The sequence below is a fragment of the Antennarius striatus genome, chromosome 16 (assembly GCF_040054535.1).
Source record: "Antennarius striatus isolate MH-2024 chromosome 16, ASM4005453v1, whole genome shotgun sequence".
In the NCBI taxonomy this organism is placed as follows: Eukaryota; Metazoa; Chordata; class Actinopteri; order Lophiiformes; family Antennariidae; genus Antennarius; species Antennarius striatus.
In genome coordinates this window covers 19,337,445-19,359,074 of record NC_090791.1, presented here as the reverse complement: position 1 = coordinate 19,359,074, position 21,630 = coordinate 19,337,445, and the positions used below count along the sequence as shown (strand labels likewise).

General features: G+C 45.5%; 1 pseudogene; it reads left to right on the top strand.

Annotated features, from left to right (window-relative positions):
* The first annotated feature begins 19,660 nt into the window (after positions 1-19,660).
* LOC137609441 (uncharacterized) lies at positions 19,661-20,799 on the top strand (annotated as a pseudogene).
* The last annotated feature ends 831 nt before the right edge of the window (positions 20,800-21,630 follow it).

Below are 21,630 nucleotides of genomic sequence, written 5' to 3'. Positions count from 1 at the left end.
AAATGGTTTGCAATGCTTCTCTGGAGGCTGTGAGCAGACTACATTCTCAGCAAATGAAAGTAAACTGAAGCTACTGATCTCGGGCCTATGGGTAATCCTTTGTACTGAAGGAGTTTGGTGGTGATGCTGGGAGGTTAAAGAAAGCAAAAAAAAAAAAAACAGAGATAGAGATGTAAATGAAACGAAGAGGGAATGGCAGTGGAATGCTGTGACAAAAAACAGAAGAGGGAAGTGAATTAAATTTTCTAAGACTGAAGGAGGAAGAATAAGAGGATGAGACCAAAAGAAGACTTTTGCCTTGGAGGAGTGAGGGTGGTAGAGACAGAACACAACCATTAATGAATATATCTTTAACTTCAATTATTATTGGCTAATTGTGATTGAAAAAGGAGTCCAGATTCTGACTAATATAAATATGACAAATAGTAATGGTCAGTGTGCAAACTGTAAAAAGAAATCAGAAAGGTTTTGTTTTGGTTTTTTAAAAGAAAAAATAATCAACGGGTGTAATTCTGTTTAGGTTAACAGTAGGCTCTATGAGACTAAATTCATACACACTGAAAAAGATATGAAATTTAATTTTGTGTGCCGGCCATGGTGTGGAAGATGAAGATGATGAAGATGTCCAAATTAGGCTTCAGGACCATTGATAAGGGCGGATTAAGAGGATTTAGCCTCATACGAACAGTCTGTAAAACGTAACGTCAACACCCCACAGACTCAGATTTCACATCATGTCAAAATGAATCAGCAATTATCAGAATAAGTCCACAGTTTGATCTGATGTGAGACTTCATGTGGCCATCGGGTCAGAATTAATTGCCCATAAATTATTTTCCTGCCTTTTTAGTGCCAGCAAATGGAAGTGTTCATCTCCTGTCTGGGTCATGGCTCACTGTAAACAGTCTTCCCCTAACCAGCACCAAGAAAATGGATTAGGTGGGTTTACTGCACCACCAGAGGGGCTATCGAATTATCCTCATGTCAGCTAACAGGTATGGTCTCCTCATCTACTGCTACACAGAACACAAATTGATTTGTGAGGACCCCTAAGATATTCATCTTACAGCTTTTTTTTTTATTTCCGTATCTTTACAGCTTTGTTTTGTTTTGTTTTTTATCTTGGCTTTCTCACTTCTTAAAAAGTGGGTACTAAAACACTCTAAACACTACAAAGACAAAAACATTATCATGAGATCCAGATTGCAGCAGTTAGAAAACTAATAATTAAATTAATAAATAAAAACTAAGGAGCAGCACAATGACACCCACACACACACACACACACACACACACACACACACACACACACACACACACACACACACACACACACACACACACACACACACACACACAGATGCACACACACCTACCACTTGTCACTAATAGCTGTCCTCCTAACCTAAACAACCGCTACCTCGTCCTGTTCCCATTATTGATCATACAAATGGAAGTAGGTAAAAATTTAAATAGCTTTTGTTTTTAGCTCCAGGGGCCTCGAACCTCTGGTAGGAAGGCAAGAATTTATATTGTAAATTTAGGGGGTGGGAGCCATCTGCTATAACGGATATTGATTTCTTGACCACCTGTTCATTTTATATCAGTCAGACATCTCTGTTGTACCCCCACCATCTTGCTGGACCCCCTCACAACAGTGTTAAGTGCATTCTTCTGCATAACACCAAGGTTACCATACCAACAGATGACAGCAAAGTCAAAATCCTGTAGAACAAAATCAACTGCCTCTTATCCACCTGGCCTTTCTTAAACAACATTTCACTATTATACTTTAATTTCAATAGATTGTCAATCATGGATCTAAGATATTTATAAGTCTCCATAGTAACACTACTGAGAAGGAGGCGGAAATCGTCTGAAATCAAGACACGTCTTTGGTCCACGTGATATTAAGTGGAGAAAAAGTAAACTCACAGTCCATTATGAAATATTTCGTGAACAACTCATATCCTACAATAAAACTGTCAAACAGGAAAGAATATCCCATTTGTCAAAACTCATCACAGATAATAAAAATAACTCTAAAATTCTTTTCTCCACCTTCAATCTTTTAACAAATCCCAATTTTAAAAAACCTTCAGAGGCACCAACACACGCTCTCTGCGAGGACTTTGTAAACCACTTCGGAAGTAAAATCGATGACATTACGTCCAGTCTTTTATCACATCAAAATGTAATTTTTAGCACATCTGGACAGTTGCTTTTATCCGAGGAAACACTGGAGAGTTTTTCCCTGGTTGATGCAGGGACACTTGGCCGAGTTTTCTCCCAAGTAAAGCCCACAACCTGCCTTTTAGATCCAATTCCCACATCACTTTTAAAGACATTTTATGGTTTCCTCAAGGAGCAGATTTTGAATATATTAAATTGCTCTCTTCAGACGGCTTTTTCCCCGCCTCCTTTAAAACGGCGGTGGTGAGGCCCCTACTGACGAAGAGCAATTTAGACCTCAACATTTTTAATAACTACCGTCCTGTCTCCAACTTAACATTTTTAAGTAAGAGTTTAGAAAAACTGGTTTTTAACCAATTAATTGATTTTTTAGATACAAACAATATTTTAGAGAAATATCAATCTGGTTTTAGAAGGAGCCACAGTACCGAGACAGCCCTTTTAAAGGTTTTAAACGACTTCAGGTGTAATGCAGACTCACAAAAACTCACAGTCTTGGTATGACTGGATTTAAGTGCTGCCTTTGACACAGTAGATCACTATATTTCATTGAATAGACTGAGAAACCTGGTGGGCCTCTCTGGTACTGTTTATAACTGGTTTCATTCTTATCTCTGTTACCACTGTTATGTCATTTCACAGGCCTCTGTGTGGTGGATCATCGGCAATCGGCTACCTCTGTCTGCTTCCATGGCTGGCGATAGCACAAGCTGTACAGTGGTCCTGTTTCACCATCCACTAGGGGAGTGCTGGTTCTGCCTCATTTGGTTCTGCTGTGGTTTGGGGGTTTTGCCAGAGTAACCTTGACTATAACTTTTTTGAGCTCAATGACTTAGGCACTGTCTGGTCTGTCCTCAGAGTGGTGGATCCTCGGCAATCGGTGACCTCTGTGTGCTTCATCGGCTGGTGGTGACTCGCTCTACTGGATGGATCGGCATGCCTTTGTTATACATTTATTGTTACTGTTATTGTTACTGTTGTTATTATTATTGTGTTGTTAATCTGTACATGCGGTATCTATTGCTTCGTCTGTCCACTCCTGGAAGAGGGGTCCCTCCTCTGCAGTCTTCCTGAGGTTTCTCCCATCCATTTTTTCCCCTGTTAAAAGGGTTTTTGGGGGAGTTGTTCCTTATCCGATGCGAGGGTCGCACTGCTTGCAGTGCACAAAGGTCAGAGGGATATCGTCCATGTGCAGATTGTAAAGCCCTTTGAGACATTGTTTGTGAATCTGGGCTATATAAAAATAAACTTGAAACTTGAAAACTTGAAATCTCACAGATCAATGTTTCTTTGTAAGTATAGATACGTGTTCCTCCAGAACACATGAAATTAGGTGTAGGGGTGCCTCAAGGGTCAATTTTAGGTCCAGTTCTTTTTAATCTGTACATGCTTCCCTTGGGGGATGTCATCAGGAGACATGGCATCAGCTTCCGTAGCTATGCCGATGATACACAGCTGTACATCGCCGCGTCTCCTGATGACTCAGGGTCAATTATGGCCTTTTTAACTGTATTTTAGTTATCAAGTCATGGATGGCAGAGAACTTCCTACAGCTCAACCAGGACAAAACACAGGTTTTAGTTATAGGTTCTGAAGGCCAGAGAGAGAAACTTTTGCCAAAACTACAAGATTTTAAACCCGCACAATATGCAAAGAACCTGGGCGTTATTTTTGCCTCTGAGCTCACTTTTATTCCACACATAAAAAATATTACAAAGATAGGTTTTTACCATCTTAAGAATATAGCCAGAGTCCGCCTGTTTCTCTCTCAGGCCAGCACGGAGGTGCTGATGCATGCTTTTATCTCCTAGAGGGCGGGAGCACATTACACCAGTTTTAAAATCTCTGCATTGGCTCCCCGTCCGCTTCAGGATCAATTTTAAGGTTCTCTTATTAGTTTTGTAAATGTCTTAACGGTCTTGGACCGTCTTATCTGTCTGACCTGCTTTTATCATATCAACCCTCACAGACCCTGAGGTCCTCTGGCACCGGCCTTTTAACCATACCATGAGTAATAACAAAAACCCACGGTGAGGCTGCATTCAGCCGCTATGGCCCTTATCTGTGGAACAGACTCCCAGAGGACCTCAGGGCCTCAGACTGTTGATAGTTTCAAAAGGAAGCTGAAAACTCACCTTTTTAATTTGGCTTTTAACTGATTTCTTTTACTCCCTTATTTCCCTTATCTTACTACTTTTATCACTTCAATCATTTTTATTTTATTTATTTCTATTTTTATTTATTTTATTTTAAGCCTTGTGCATTTTATTACTTTAAAATTTTCTAAACCCCAACATTTTTATAAATTTCATTATTATTGTCTGTTTTTATTCCACTGTCTTAATCTTTTAGTTTTTAGCTCCACTGTTTCGTCTTGGGGGCCCTCCACACCGGGAGTTGTGTCTGGTCTGCCCACGGGGGCGTGGCCCTGGGGATCCCTCGGGCCCGGGGGACTGGGGTGGCTCTGCAGTTGGTGTGGTGTCTGCCCTGGTCTGTCGGGGTTGAGGGGGGGTCTCTGTGGCAGTGCTTCCTGTGGCGGCAGACTGTGGTGCCTCTCGGTGTAGATGGCCCCCCATGGGTGGCTTCTCCTCACCTGGATCCTCAGTACCAAGCCATGTTAACAGTCTGCTTACTGTATGTGTGACTGTGGGCGTGTGTGTGTGTGTGTGTGTGTGTGTGTGTGTGTGTGTGTGTGTGTGTGTGTGTGTGTGTGTGTGTGTGTGTGTGTGTGTGTGTGTGTGTGTGTGTGTGAATGGGGGCGGGGGGGGGGCTATATGTGTCACTTTTTATTGTTGTATGTTTCATTATTTTATCACGTTTTATGTATGAAAAGTGTTATATAAATAAAGTTTGATTTTATTTGATTTGATTAAGTGTGTAGAAATGCCTCTTCACACCAGGAAACACTCATCTACCACCATTCGCCCATGATTATGATTATGGTCTGTCAACATCAACAGACTCTGATTTTCCTGCCTGGGTCTAGTTTACTAGTTACTTCAGCAGGAGCCTTGAACTAGCTTCTCCTACACAACTACCTTAAGACTACTCTTGGGAAGCAGCTGAAAGAGTACCGATATAACTCAGCTACTGACGTCATCAGATGATACCTACCTTCCCTTATGTCTGAAGTGACTTCTGTTGGCTGAGACACCCATTCATCTCCACAGATGAATGGGTGTCTCAATCAATAAATAATATGTACAAGGTACATATTATTTATTAATATGTACCTTTGTACAAGCGATTCCAATTGAATCCTTGAGAAGAATGGTTATCTTATTTTTCCAGATGATTGTGATATAACTGACAGTTACCACTCAAAGAAGTAGAGCACTAAATAATTCCATTCAGTCTTACTTGAGTTTACATGGTGTGCACAGGCAGCTTGTCAACTGGTAGTGGGTTCGCATGGTACCTTCTGTGATTGTACCATGATTAGGACTGTCACAACCTCAGTTCTTCACTCTGGACGGGACCCATCCCTTTGCAGCTGTGCTGAGAGGCTTTCAAGGAGTTCCATGAGCTTCTTCAGCCAATAAGTGTGGATCTCATCAAGGCCCAATGCTGTCCAGTTCTTCATCTTTGACATGTTCTTGGGTGTCTGCCATTGAGATGGTTGCAATGATTGAGATGGTCCTTCTTGTGGAAAGTTGCAGTGGTATGTTCTCAGGTTCTACAGCCGATTAGCATTAGTGTTGTGTGATGCTCTCTTTCCCATATGGCCTTCCACCTTTGTTTGTTTGTTTGTTCGTTTGTTGTCTCAGGTCTTGGTGGGTCTGATGGCCTGCTGTCATGAAAACAAACATCTTGTTGATTCTTTTCTATTGCCATGGTACATCTCTCCGAATGGGTGGCTAGAGCTGTCAAATATTTCTGACTTTGTGTGTTATGGGAAACTTTCCCTTGGTACAATGTTTCAGCTCTGCTAGTTGATTGACTTCTCTCTGTTGCCTTTGTCTTGGCCTCTTCCTAAAAGACTGTGAAGCTAGGACAATTCAAGAACTTGGGGGGCTGAGGATTGTTACAAGGAGTGGACTGAGACTTGAGTCAGTGCATGAAGAGCCATCAGAAAGAGAAGTGCTACATCCCTAGTGTGATGCCACTCCAGAATTACAGGCAAAGTCAGAAGCATCCTACCTGGACGAAGGGTCCTACCTGTGCCATTGCTCAGTGTGTTTCAGATGAAAGTAGCTTTTTCTTGTCATTTGAAGATCAAGTTTCTATAGCCTGGAGGAAGATTGGAGGAACACAGAGGTCAAGCCATTTGAAGTTCACTGTGGTGTTATTCTGCATGATCGGCCAACTAGCTCCCCTGAAAGATTTATTTTTTTATGAATGTCCAATTGTGTGTTTTCAGAGTGGTTTTGTGTTCCAGGTTTATATATTTGGTGGACATTCATCTTCATCCAGTTATCACCTGCTGGTGTTGCTTCACTAGGTTTTATTATCTCCAAAGTCAACAAATCTGCCTACCAGGAGATTTTACAGTACTTCATGCATCTGTTGGTTGTCAAGATTTATGAAAATTCTGATTTCCTTTTCCAGTAGGACATCTGCCCATAGTGCCAAAAAAACTCAGAGCTATTTTACCCACCACGGAGTTACTGTGCATGATGTACCAGTCAACACTCCTGTTAGGTCTGGTTGAGTCTTTTCTGACTTTGGTTTTTGTGTTCCAGTTTGATGTGGGGGATAGTTTATTTCAGGTGTTGTCGTTGTTTTTTGTTTGTTTGCTTGTTTTTTGGATCGCGTTCTTCCACCTGCATTGAAGACATTAGTTTGAGCTCATTTCTACACTGATATTTGTTCGCCATCGTTTTGCTTTTACTTGACCAGAGATCACTTTAAGCAATTGCTTTCCCTTGTTCTATTGTTTAAAGAGAGGCATTAAAATATCTTCTTTGAATTTTGCATGTAGAGATTAGGAATGATAATAGCTATCTTCTACATCCTAGGAGAGCAAAGCCGTCTTTACTTATTCTGTCAGTGCCCCAACTTTGTTAAGATTCTGAGCCCATCTCTTTTTCAACATCGTCAGTTTCCATAAAGGTTGTTGTCTTCCCTTACACTCTTTGTCAACTTCTTCAGTCGTTAGTCTGTCACACTCATGATACCTGCAGACAACACCATGTTTTTTGGGCTCATCTCTGGTGGGGAGAAGTCTGACTGCAGTTTGCCTGGTAGAGTCAGAACAACTTGGTGCTCAATGCTCTGAAGATAGAGATGGTTGTCCAGCTCCCCCTCCTCCATCACTCTGTGTGACTCCCTAGCTGACACTGTGAAGTCATTAGTCTTCCTTGAAAGTATAATCTCTCTGGACCTAAAACTATCACTGAACACCAGCTCTCTTACCTTAGAAACTCAAAAAAAAAAGGATGTACTTCCTGCTAGAAGTTTTCTTTCCAAAGTTGCTCCTGTTCGTTCTTTTTCTTTTTTCCACAATGAGAGGTCATAGATGTCATTACTGGCAAAATCACTTTGAATAAAGTCTGGATAAACTGCTGGCTTGTTTACACCTAACTGCCTGTGTGTTACTGCAATTACTTTAATGAGGTCCATGCGATCAGCACTGATTGCCTTCGCTGCTGAAGTAAAACTCAAATTCTCTCCTCCTGTAAACGCTGTTGCTATTCATCTTGATCCTAATTTGTTCCTCTGATTTTCTTTTAGCTACATTAGGATCTCCAACAGCATCTCCTAGAAAAAATATTGCCTTTCAGTTGAAGTTACTTTTAATTGGTTTTATTGATTGACGTTTTCTGTAATTAATCTCGTCAGCATTCTCATTGCATATAGCTGTAGATGAGTTGCATTGTAACTGATGGTTACTATGTCTGATGCTCTCTCTCTCTCTCTCTCTCTCTCTCTCTCTCTCTCTCTCTCTCTCTCTCTCGTCAGTGTATCCTCTCTTGTGCTGTGTGTCTGTTTTCACTTCACAATAATTATTTCTATCTGCACTGAGCTGTCATTTCTGTGTCAAACCATCTGTCACCCCTGTGGATTGAAGGTAATTTCTTCAAAAAGATCTATTCAATCTTTAAATTTCATTTCATATCTAAAAAATTCTCATCTATGCTGTGATGTAACTGCGATATAATTACAGTATTTTCCGCACTATAAGGCGCACTGGACTATAAGGCGCACCCTCAACAATTTGTTTGTTTTATAATTTATTTCATATATAAGGCACACTGGATTATAAGGCACACACAATAAAAATAAATAAAATGTATTTGATAAACCGCAGCGGCTGTATTTGCGCAATCCGTCCGCTAGATAGAGCCACACTGCTCAGGCAGTCATGATTGCATTCATGACTTCCTGACTACCTTTGAATGGCCCCCAATGTTATGTCAATAAGCCATTCTGAGCCTCATCAAGGAAACCTGATCACTTGATCACTTTGTCATCTTAGAAAGAAGTCAACACGCATTTTAAAAAACCTGACATTAAAAACTGGTTAAATTCATTACGAGTGCAGTCAGTGCGAACAGAGCGGATTATTTCCTGATCTGAAGTTCAAACCAGATATTTAAGCTCCAACGTTCGTCTTCGTTTATTAATTAAATATTGTTTCAATCGATCGGTAGTCCAGTCGGAGGTGAGGTGCAGCTATTTGCTGCTGTGTATCTTAAACAATTTTTTAACTAGTTTTTAAAGTCAGGCTGCTAATTTACTGTCAAATGTGACGCTGTTTTACTCCTAGAACTAACTTTAACGTCGGTGTCTCACCGCCGTGAATCTCACAGCACGTCGCTGCAGACAGAATACACAAGCCTGAATGCGCCCCTCCGCCGCCCCCCCAGAGCTATCAACTACATTTGTAAATCAATGCAGCACACCCGTTGACACCTTTGTCTAGCAGTGACTGCTCTTGATATTTCAGAAAAGGCTGGAAGTTCAGCTTTGAGGGTCTTTCACTCACCTTTATGCCAGTTTCTTCATGTGTTTCCACAGACTAATAGAATGGACCGTCACTAGATTCCAGATGACACCACAATGGCATTTTTAAGACCAATTCAGTTTGAAGTGGGTTATTTCCGACGCCAAATAGTTAGGAAATACTGAGATCAGTCAGTCAGTCAAACTTTATTAATAGAATTTGAAGAAATACACTCCTCAATGTCAATTATTGTTTTTTAATGACAACGATGAAGAAGCCCTGCAGTGAAAACACAAAACAAAAATAAAAGATAATTCCCAAAAGTAAATACAAGCATACATTTCTTTTTAAATAAGTAAACAGAATAAAGTAACAAGCTGCATAGTTTCAAATATACTGTGACCAAAGAAAAGACAAACTTACAATAAAAGAGTGGGAACAGCTAAACAGCTTCCAAACTCCATGAAAGAATGTCCATCTGAACGTGACCCTCATAACAGCAACAGCGCAGCAACGGAACGTCTTGTATCACATGACAGCATGGTGTCACATGACTCTAACACAAGAGAACAAGGAACCTAATATAGCACTGCCCCCTAGTGGCTGGCAGACAACTCTTCATCCCCCCCAGTCCAGCAAGCTACAATAGATCAAAGGACTCAGTTCACCACCCAACAGCCAGTCTCAGGCTCGTAGTGCTTAGGCGGTCTCCTAGTGCGGCACGGTCACGCAGACAGGGGTGGGGGGGGAGGCGGAGGCGGCGGCAGCCGCGCCACCCAAGGTGACGCAGGTGGGACGACACCGGAGGGGACAGGGTCGCCCTGGGATCCGAGGTCGGAGGCCACCTCATCAGACGACAGTAGAGGGGAGGAGCCGGATCCGAGGCCGGACGTTAGCCCATCAGACGGCAGTGGAAGGGAGGGGCCCAAACCTGCATCATGGGGCATCGCCGGGCATGGGCGAACAGGCAGAGGCTGGCATAAGGAGCCACTGGAGGCGGCAACGGAGCCACAGGTTGCAGCGGGGAATAGGGGGTGGCCGGCGTATAGCCATGGAGGAACCGCCAGTTGCGTAAAGTCAAGCGGCCCGATCCATCCACCTTAACCCGATACTGGTCATGGCCAAGCGACTCCACCACCACCCCCGATCTGTCCCACCTCTTGGTGCTCGGGCCCTGCTGATTCTGGAGGAAAAACCCTCGTACCGGGTGCCAACAGGCAGAGCGGCCTTGAGTGAGTCCTCAGGGATTCGGCGGTACGGGATATCCGGGTCTGAAGGGCATCCTCCTTCGCCGCCCACGCCTGGCTCCAGAGTGGTCGGACACGAGAGTCCGAGAACTTCTCAAGCTTGGTGACGAATGAAAGCGAACCACGAAGGGGGCGAACATAGACAATATGCGCCGGTGAGAGGCTGCAGTCAGGGTCAGGCGTGTTGCGCAACTGTATCATGGCACGCAGAAAGCGGTCATGATCGAGACTGCCAGTCGGGCCAGTGTTGGACATCAGGAGGCGCTTCGTAGTCTTAACCACAACTTCCGCCCTCCCGTTCGACTGCGGGAAAGCGTAAGAGGACACACGATGCTCAACGTCCCACAAGCGGAGGAAGTCTTGCGTCTGGCCCGCCATGAACTCCGCTTCCACCATCGCTAGAAAGTTCCTCTGGGACGCCAAAGGAGCCGAAGAACGAACAAAGGTGGCGAACCAGGCCAGCCAAGCAGTGCCCGCTGTGGAGCACAGGACCTCCACCCAGCCTGACAGACAATCCCCGACAACTAGATAGTGGCGGCCCCATAGTCAAAGAAGTCAGCAAACACAGCCTCAAACGGGGTGGACGGCGGCGAGGACGGCAAGGGGGGCGTGGCTGTCTGTGACGGCGCATTGCGGTTACAGTCCGCACACCTGTACCTGGTGGCTCGGATGCCCTCTGACATCCCAGGCCAGTAGACGATGGCACGGGAGCACCGCTCCATCGCAGAAATCCCCTGGTGGGCTGCATGGAGGTTCCGAAGGACTCTGTCACGGAGGGACGGCGGGACCACGACATGGTCACAATACAGCAGGACGCCATCCTGTGCGTAAATGGAGTCGCAGATTGTAGACAGACTCGCCAGGGCGGGGTCGTTCACATCGACTCTATCCTCGTGCTCAATCAAGTACAGAAGGCGGCCGAGGCATGCGTCGGCTGCGGTCTCCCTTGCGAGGAGGGACCAGGAGATGGCATCGTCGCGGATGGAAGCCATATGTGCGGACTCCACGTCGTCAGGCATGCCCGGCAATCCCAGTGAGAGGCCGTCCGCTGAGCCCGAGGGAGAAGGATGCCTGAAGGTTGCATCAGCGGCATGGTTGCTCTTGCCCGGCAGGTGCACAATATCGAAGCGCCACGGGAGGGTGCGCTGCTTGAGTATAAACAGGCGTGAGTTTGTGATTTCATCCAACGTGCGGTCGCCAAAATCTTCACCAAAGGCTTATGGTCAGTAACCACGACAAGGTTGTCACATCCCTGTGTAAAGTATCGTGTCTGCTCCAGACCCCAGGCCACGGCCAGGGCCTCCCCCTCCACGGCCGCATAGCGCTGCTCCGCCGCGGACAGGAAGCGTGAACCGGCGAGGGTGATCCTCCATCCTCCTGGGCAACAGTTCGGCACGCTCAAGGTGCAGCTGCAATGCTGCTGGAGCAGAAAGTAACCAATACCCTGCCTGGACCAGTCAGGACGGAGGCAGGTATGCCGCTGCATGTCATAGATCTCCACGGCCTCACGGATGGCCTCAACAATGGCTCGTTTGGACAGGTGGAAGGCTTCCTCTAATTCAGGAAACCATGAGAACTTACAGCACGGGCTGAGGAACGGCTTGAACGGAGCCATCGTGTCGCGCAACTGGGCGTAGTTAGCCACCTGGTTGACAAGGCCGAACCAGCTCCTGATATTCGTTGTAGACTGGGGCAGGGAAATCCCGGATAGCATCCAAATATTTGGGGAGTGGCTCGATGGTAGCATTCGACACCCTGAATCCAGCAAAATCAACATCTCTCACCGCAAACTGGAACTTACCCGGGTTAAGCACAATGCTTGAGCGACAAACACATGGCAAAAAGTCAAATCGTCCTCCACCAGTGCTGTTCCAGATCGGTGTTGTAGTGAATAGTATCATCCACACAACGTTCTTTGCACTCATAGTCTGAGAGGACAGCATCAAAATGGCGGTTGTAGCCATCCCCCGATGACATGAAACCGTGTTGAGCCCTTGTGTAGCACCAGCGGCCAGAGGGAGTGATAAAGGTGGTCAGATGACGATCCGACTCATGCAGGGGCACACTATGGTAGCCGTTCCAGGTGTCTGTGACAGTCTTCCATGTGCCTTTCAGGATCCGATGTGCAAGGTGGAACGGAGACTCAGAGGCGAAAGTCTCCCACCTGCAGAACTTGTTGAGAGGGGAGAGGTCCACAGTCCTGCGGGGGGAACCATCATGCTTCCGAGTGACCACCATACGATGGCACCACAACACCGGTTCGCCATACGGCACACGTTCAATGACCCCAAGGGCCTCGTCACGCAGAAGGTCATTGTGGACTCTCTGCTGCCAGTGCAGAGGCACCACGGCCGTGGAGTGGCATGCCTTCGGCTTGGCAGCAGGATCCACATGTATCTCTATGGGTGGCCACTCCATGCATGGCAGCGCTCGATGTGGGCAAGTGTTGAAGGTGGGTGAGGTGTACCTCTGGAGTAGCCAATCCTTCATCCGGCTGTTGTTCTCCGGCATGCAAGGGAATGGTAGGGTCGCAGGGCGTGCCGGAGGAACCGTGCGCTGGGGACACGAACACTGGGAACCATGAGGGTCACTCGGGTCAGGCACGGAGCATTCGACGACAACCATGGCTTCTTCATGAATAAATACACTCCTCAATGTCAATTATTGTTTTTAATGACAACGATGAAGAAGCCCTGCAGTGAAAACACAAAACAAAAATAAAAGATAATTCCCAAAAGTAAATACAAGCATACATTTCTTTTTAAATAAGTAAACAGAATAAAGTAACAAACTGCATAGTTTCAAATATACTGTGACCAAAGAAAAGACAAACTTACAATAAAAGAGTGGGAACGGCTAAACAGCTTCCAAACTCCATGAAAGAATGTCCATCTGAACGTGACCCTCATAACAGCAACAGCGCAGCAACGGAACATCTTGTATCACATGACAGCATGGTGTCACATGACTCTAAAACAAGAGAACAAGGAACCTAATATAGCACTGCCCCCTAGTGGCTGGCAGACAACTCTTCAGAATTGTTGAAAGTTCCTTTTGTTTTGCTACGTAACCACCGGTGCTCCTACAGTCCGCTCTACCGTCTGAGAGCAGCTCAGTCAGAGCCGGGACTTCGGTGACGCCCCTTGACTACCGTTGTTAGGGGGCGTGGGCCCGAGTGCCTTGTGAGGGGGCTCCTCTGGTGGATGAGTGCGGCATGACTGGCGGCCAGACTGCCGGCTTTTTTTCAGCGATCATGTTTTTAACCAATATTAATATGAATATTAATCCATATATAAGACGCACCGGATTATAAGGCGCACTACGGGTTTATGAGAACATTTTAGGCTTTTAGGTGCGCCTTATAGTGCGTAAAATACGGTAGTTCCAGTATTTTTTTACTCTAGAGCAGGGTCTGCGGTCCGGACCGCGTGATGGTCTGGACAGAACCATCACGCGGTCTACTCTCGTGATAAATTATGGCTGTCCTCAAAGGGTCAGATGGAACTTATAAATGTAACTAAATGTAATTCGATGTAATGTAAAATAAATGTGAGTACTCCTTCATGTTACATAACTCTGAATTCATTACTTATTCAATTTAGAAACATTACAGTTGCTCAGAAAATATGTTTGCTTGTTTCTCTGTTATAACATAAAACCTCTGTCAGGTTATGAAACCATCAATGAAGGATCAAACTATCCAAATGAATAAAGAAAAATAACATCAAACACAAGTTAGGACATAAACTTTGTTCAAAACGTTTTTGCCAAAGTTAAAATGGGCTTGATTACTGAATTGTGGGAAACATAATTTTTGGTCAAAGCAGACCTTTGACTTATTTATTTTTAGACACTCTGACGTTTTTTGCTCTCGCAGGCCACATAAAATGATGTGGCGGGCCACATTAGGCCCCCGGTCCTTGAGTTTGACACATGTGCTCTAGATGCTCCAGGTTCCTCTTCCTGTTCCCTCATTGTTTGACTTGAACCAAAGAGACACATGTGCAACTAATTTTGTATATGGAACTACATTTTTTCCATTAGAAAGGCAACCCAGAAGGCAAAGCATGTTTTGTACAGTGCAAAGCTCTTCAGGACGAATCCTTTTGTCCAATCAAAGCCACACTAAAGGTTGCTTTAACACAATTTCTGTAATGGCACCCAAGGGCAATCATAGACATGTTTCATCAACTGGAGAATCATTCAATTAGGAGGGACTTCATTGGTTCTTTTCATTATAGTGACCTGTTATGTCATGGTCAACTTACTGTAACTGCTTTATGTCTCTCATGTTCTGTACAAATGTGGGGATCTGTTGGAATCTATTCTTTAAAACATTTTTTGTCATGCTGTTCCCTCCTGATGTCCACCTTGTACTGTACACTGTGTTCTTGTGAGACAACTCATGGGTGCACATTCGCCTACTTGTACAATGAGAAATGTGATGTTATAACCTTGCCTCTGCTCCACAGTGAGAACATTGCATTAATAGAAAGTAATCACAGAGACTTTAAGTATCCTTTTCAATTTTTTGACAACAATTGCCATAATCCATACATTCCCTTGGTTTTAGGACGTGGTTGGGGACAGCTCCCAAAACACGTTCTATTTTGAGAAGACTCACTCAGTCAGAAGGGCAAGGAATGATTTTACAGCCATGATGAGCAGCAGCATTGTCCTTTGAGCTTGTATGCCTTGAGAAGAGGGGTGCTGTGAGTTTAAAGCACTTTTCTTGTTTCAGTGAAGTGTGGCTACACCATTTTACACCAGCTTTTATTTGTCCTTTTCATCTTTTATGTAAAACAGTCATAATTGCAGTTGCGTAAGTTTGAATTAAATAAATAATATTTCTAAGATGAGAAAAGCATTTTAGAGTTTTAACCAAGAGACCAAAATGACTCCTAGATTACTACAATTCATTGTCTTGTTTGTTGAGGTCACTTTGCATATTAGGGCCCTGTAAAAAAATAAAATAAAGAAAAACCTAGAAAAAAACAGTTTTCTTGCCACCTACAGTATATTCCTCAGCTTTACATTAATAGTAACAAATAAACAATTTCAGTGTACTTGGGTCATCTGTAGATACAGACATACAGAGCTGTGTCTCATCAACAAAAAAGGTAAGGGACCTGCTGACGGTGAATAGTACTTGAAGAGTGAACATGCACTGTTGAATAAAATCTAAATTGTCTGAGATAGACAGCTCCAAAACTGAGAAATGTTTTTCAGACAAAGAATAAACCAAACAAAAACAAGGCCACACAGACACACCAATCTCCCCGGTCATTTAAAGTGTTGACTTTAATTTTTCACATACCTGTAGTTCCAAAACAAGAAGGGCCATTTCTATTATAACCACCTAATTTCTTGTAGACGAGACGATCGTAACGTCTAAAGGAGTTCTGTGCCAGTGCCAAATGTGGGCCAGATCCAAGCCTTGAGAAATGCAGAGGGTTGTGGCAGGAAGGGCATCCTGCATAAAACTTTCCAAACAAATATGAGCGTTCATCTAAAGATATGTTTATGATAGTGGACAAGCCAGCCATGATGGACAGATTAGAGACAGTGGTGAGGACAACCATGATGGATTAGAGACAGTGGTGAAGACAGCCATGACGGAAAGATTAGAGGCGGTGGTGAGGACAGCTACATTGGACGGATTAGAGCAGCGCTTCCCAAATAGTGGGGAAGACGTGTGTGACACTGGGGAACATGCTTTTTTTTGCCGTACTAGAATAAAGTGTAATTGCACATCCACTACAGTAGTTAGCAGTGATGCTCTCATTGTCATATTTAGACTAAAATATGGACTAAAAAGTAAAAAAAATATTCTTTGTTATAAATTTAACAATGTTTTTTTTCTTTTTTGTTTTCTTTAAGGTTAATAAGGATACAATGTTATGCAGAGGTGTACTTGTAACAATTTTAAAGAAAAATATTATTAATAGCCGCGGTGGCGGAGAGTGGGGGATGGGGCGCAACTGTTTTCTTCGTGCTGGGGGGGCATAATAGAAAATAATAGAGAAGCGCTCGATTAGAGACAGTGTTTAGGACTACAATGATGGGCGGACTAGAGGCAATGGGGAGGACAGACATGATTGACAGATTAGCGACAATGCCACTGAAAAGAACACAGGAAGCTGAGCTGGAGGTGGTGGGAATAAACATGTTGAGGTTCTCTCTAGGAGTGACCTCGCTAGATAAGATCAGAATTCATCAATGAGTTCATCAGACGAACAGCCAAGGTGAGATGTTTGGAGACTTCAATGTTTTGGACACGTCAAGAGGAAAGATGGTGAGTATATTGTTAAAAGGGTGATGGGGATGGAGCTACCAGGCAAGAGGGCAAGAGAAAGAACAGAGAGAAGATGAATGGATGTAGTGAGAAAGACAAGAGGGCAGTTGGTGTTAGAGAGGAGGAAAAGAAGGTAGGCTGATATGGAAAAGGACGACATGCTGTGGCGACCCCTAACAGGACAAGCCTAGAGGAATAGCAGAGGATGGTTTCCTGATTAACTGATAATAAATATGGCATTGAAATGTTCTCTTCAAATTTATAATAGTACATATGGCACTGAATAATTGTTCCACACAAGAGCTTGTTGTCTTAATTCCACATTTATGAACATTTTTGTCCAAAGTGAATTTCTACTTTCTTCAAAGTTAGTTAGAATTAAAGGTGGTAGATTGCTTGATTCCAGGACAACCACATGTAATCATCTGGGATCCAGATCAACATTCACCAGCTGGATCTCAGAAACTGTTCAAGAGTGCTGCCCCTACACCAGCGTAGACCATTGGCTTCCAGAATAATCAAGTAAATACCAAAGCATGAAGAAATCACATGAGGCTTGGCAGACATGAAACCTGATGAGCTGATGTCGGTATTGAAGGCACGCCCCGCCTCTGGAAGAGAGTGAAACACATGGACCGGCCAGCAATGAGGCTGATTCTAGCTCTGTTAAAAAACTGATGTTGGCCGGACGAACAGGTACAACAGCACAAACATCCTCCACAAGCAGACATCCAGGGGTCGTTCCAGGGGGGAGTAGGAGGAATACAAATCGGTGTGGATGAGGGACACCTGAGACGTTCATGGCTTTTATGTTTGCTGTTGTGTTTGTTTTTGTTTTATCTTTTATCTTTGTCTTTTGTACTGATTATCATTCAAATTACAACTCAAACGTAATATGGGAACAAATGCAGGCTGTTAGTTTCTGATGAATGAGTAATAACCGTAGTGTGTTATAATTGACACAAACATTAAACACAAAGTTTAGAGGTCAGGTCGACCTTCTACCAACTTCCACTTCTGGTTCAATGTTACGGAACCCTCTCAATAGTGATGTCTGAATGGCGCCCCATGGGGCTTCAAACCATTTGTGACAATTGTGCCAAAAACTGTTTCAGTACTCGGCGCCCCATTCATTGAGAATGTGGACGCCCTCTTTGGCAAGAGGGTTGTACTGTAAACACACGTTTCATGTATTTATTTTCTGAATAAAACCAAAAATAATCTAATTCAATGTGTTAATCCTTGCTTGCTACATTGCAGCCATATGTTATAGGAAATTGTTTTATAATCGTTGGCCCTTGCAGGGTTCATTCATCCATCCATCCATCTTCTTCCGCTTATCCAGGGTCGAGTCGTGGGGGCAGCAGTTTAAGCAGGGAAGCCCAGACTTCCCTCTCCCTAGCCACTTCCTCCAGCTCCTCTGGGAGAATCCCAAGGCGTTCCCAAGTCAGCTGGGAGATGTAGTCTCTCCAGCGTGTCCTGGGTTGTCCCTGGGGCCTCCTCCCGGTAGGACGTGCCCGGAACACCTCACCAGGGAGGCGTCCAAGAGGCATCCTAACCAGATTCCCGAGCCACCTCATCTGGCTCCTCTCGATGCGGAGGAGCAGCGGCTCGACTCTGAGTCCCTCCCGGATGACCGAACTTCTCACCCTATCTCTAAAGGAGAGCCCAGACACCCTGCGGAGGATCTCATTTCGGCCGCTTGTATCCAGGATCTCGTTCTTTCGGTCACGACCCACAGCTCATGACCATGGGTGAAGGCAGGAACGTAGATCGACCGGTAAATCGAGAGCTTTGCCTTATGGCTCAGCTCCTTCTTCACCACGACAGACCGATACATAGTCCGCATCACTGCAGATGCTGCACCGATCCACATGTCGATCTCCCGTTCCACCGTACCCTCACTCGTGAACGAGACCCCGAGATACTTGAACTCCTCCACTTGGGGCAGGATCTCATCCCCAACCCGGAGAGGGCACTCCACCCTTTTCCGACTGAGGACTATGGTCTAAAATTTAGAGGTGCTGATTCTCATCCCAACCGCTTCACACTCGGGTGCGAACCGCTCCAGTGAGAGTTGGAGATCATGGCTTGATGAAGCCAACAGCACCACGTCATCTGCAAAAAGCAGAGATGCAATACTGAGGCCACCAAACTGGACACCCTCAACGCCTTGGCTGAGCCTAGAAATTCTGTCCATGAAAACTATGAACAGAATCAGTGACAAAGGGCAGCCTTGGCGGAGTCCAACCGTCACTGGAAACGAATCCGATTTACTGCCGGCAATGCGGACCAAACTCTGACATCGGTCATACAGGGGCTGAACAGCCCTTATCAAGGGGTTCGGTACCCCATAATCCCGAAGCACCCCCCACAGAACCTCCCAAGGAACACGGTCGAATGCCTTCTCCAAGTCCACAAAACACATGGAGACTGGTTGGGCGAAATCCCATGCCCCCTCTAGGACCCTGCGTAGGGTGTAGAGCTGGTCCACTGTTCCACAGCCAGGACGAAAACCACACTGCTCCTCCTGAATCCGAGATTCGACTTCCCAACGGACCCTCCTCTCCAGAACCCCTGAATAGACCTTGCCAGGGAGGCTGAGGAGTGTGATCCCCCTGTAGTTGAAACACACCCTCCAGTCCCCCTTCTTAAAAAGGGGGACCACCACCCCAGTCTGCCAATCCAGAGGCACTGTCCCCGACGTCCACGCGATGTTGCGGAGGCGTGTCAACCAGGACAGCCCCACAACATCCAGAGCCTTTAGGAACTCCGGGCGGATCTCATCCACCCCCGGGGCCCTGCCACCGAGGAGCTTTTTAACCACCTCAGTGACCTCAACCCCACAGATAGGAGAGCCCGTCTCAGCGAACCCAGACTCTGCTTCCTCACAGGAAGGCGTGTCAGTGGAATTGAGGAGGTCTTCAAAGTATTCTCCCCACCGGGTCACAACATCCTGAGTTGAGGTCAGCAGTGCCCCATCCCCACTATACACAGTGTTGATGCTGCACTGCTTCCCCCTCCTGAGACGTCTGATGGTTGGACCTCTGCCTCAACACAACCTACTACCAGTACAGAGGGAACTTCTATAGGCAGAAACACGGATGTGCCATGGGATCGCCAGTATCTCCTATCGTGGCCAATTTGTACATGGAAGAGGTGGAACACAAGGCCCTTACCTCGTTCAACAGAACACCACCAAGCCACTGGTTCCGGTATGTGGACGACACATGGGTTAAGGTAAAAATCCACGAGCTGCAACCTTTCACCAAACACATCAGCTCGGTGGACAATAACATCAAGTTCACCAGAGAGGATGTAAAGGACAACAGTTTTCCCTTTTTGTATTGCGAGGTCAGCATAAAAGATGACAGAAGTCTGTATGTTGGGGTATATAGGAAACCAACACACACGGACCAATACCTGCTTTTTGACTCTCACCACCCACTGGAGCACAAGCTGGGCGTCATCAGGACCCTGCAAGACAGGGCTGATAAGCTACCAACCAGTGCCCAAGACCAGGTGAAAGAACACCAACACCTGAAAAGGGCACTGGAAACGTGTGGATATCCTGACTGGACCTTCGTGAAAGCCCACACAAGATCCAGAAAGGAGAACAACCCAATGAGGACGGAAGAGAGCAAGCGTAATGGTATAGTGATCCCGTATGTGTCTGGAGTGTCTGAAAAGCTGAGGAGGATCTTTAACAAACACAAGGTCCCCGTGTATTTTGAGCCGGGTAACACCCTCCGACAAAGACTGGTCCACCCAAAAGACCCCACACCACACAGTCAGAAGAGCAATCTGGTGTATGCAGTTAAATGCAGCGAGGAATGCTCAGATGTGTACATAGGGGAAACCAAACAACCACTGCACAGACGCATGGCTCAACACAGAAGAGCCAACACATCAGGACAGGACTCGGTAGTCCTCCTTCACCTCAAGGAAGAGGGACACTCATTTCAGGACACAGATGTTCAGATCTTGGACAGGGAAGATAAATGGTTTGAGAGAGGAGTGAAAGAGGCCATCCACGTCAAAGTGGAGAAGCCATCTCTGAATAGAGGGCTGGTCTGCGACATCACCTTTCTCCCATTTATAATCACATCCTTTCGAAACTCCCAAAAAGATTGTCTCAGCGGATTGACCCAGGTAATGCGTCTGATCCAGAACACTAAACTGTCTCACCTGGTGAATGGGGCACCAGTGTGTCACCTGGTGAATGGGGCACCAGTGTGTCACCTGGTGAATGAGACACCAGTGTGTCACCTGGTGAATGGGACACCAGTGTGTCACCTGGTGAATGGGGCACCAGTGTGTCACCTGGTGAATGGAGCACCAAGTGTGTCACCTGGTGAATGGGGCACCAGTGTGTCACCTGGTGAATGGAGCACCAGTGTGTCACCTGGTGAATGGGGCACCAGTGTGTCACCTGGTGAATGGAGCACCAGTGTGTCACCTGGTGAATGGGGCACCAGTGTGTCACCTGGTGAATGGGGCGCTTTGTGTTTCAAAGCACTTGGTGTGCCAAACGTCATCGGTCACGTGTTTTTTTCCATGTTTGAAGCAGGCTCCGGAGCAGTGGTTCACATGGGAACGCCCATCGAGTCCGGGGCGTGTATCGAAGCGCCGGAACAAAGCGGACATCACGACCTCTCAACGCATACATGACCATGATTTAGTTCCCCTTGACAGATCCACTGTCACCTTCCATGTTTGGTAACCTGACAGCTGTTCACATGTGAACATGGTATCAGGTGTCAGTTCCGACTACATGAAAAAGCCAAATAAACACACACATACACACATCCAGTGGGCAACAAATGGAGGCGGAAGAGGAATGAGGACAAAGTTAGAGAGCAGCAAGAGAGATGAAAGAGATGATGGGGGAGCAATGGAGGCTGGGATAATGGATGGGAGAAAAGCAAAATAAGTAGGACAGGGAGCGAAGCCGGGGGGGGGGGGGTGATTTGAATCTCAGATACATGTCAAAGTGATGAAGCAGGAGG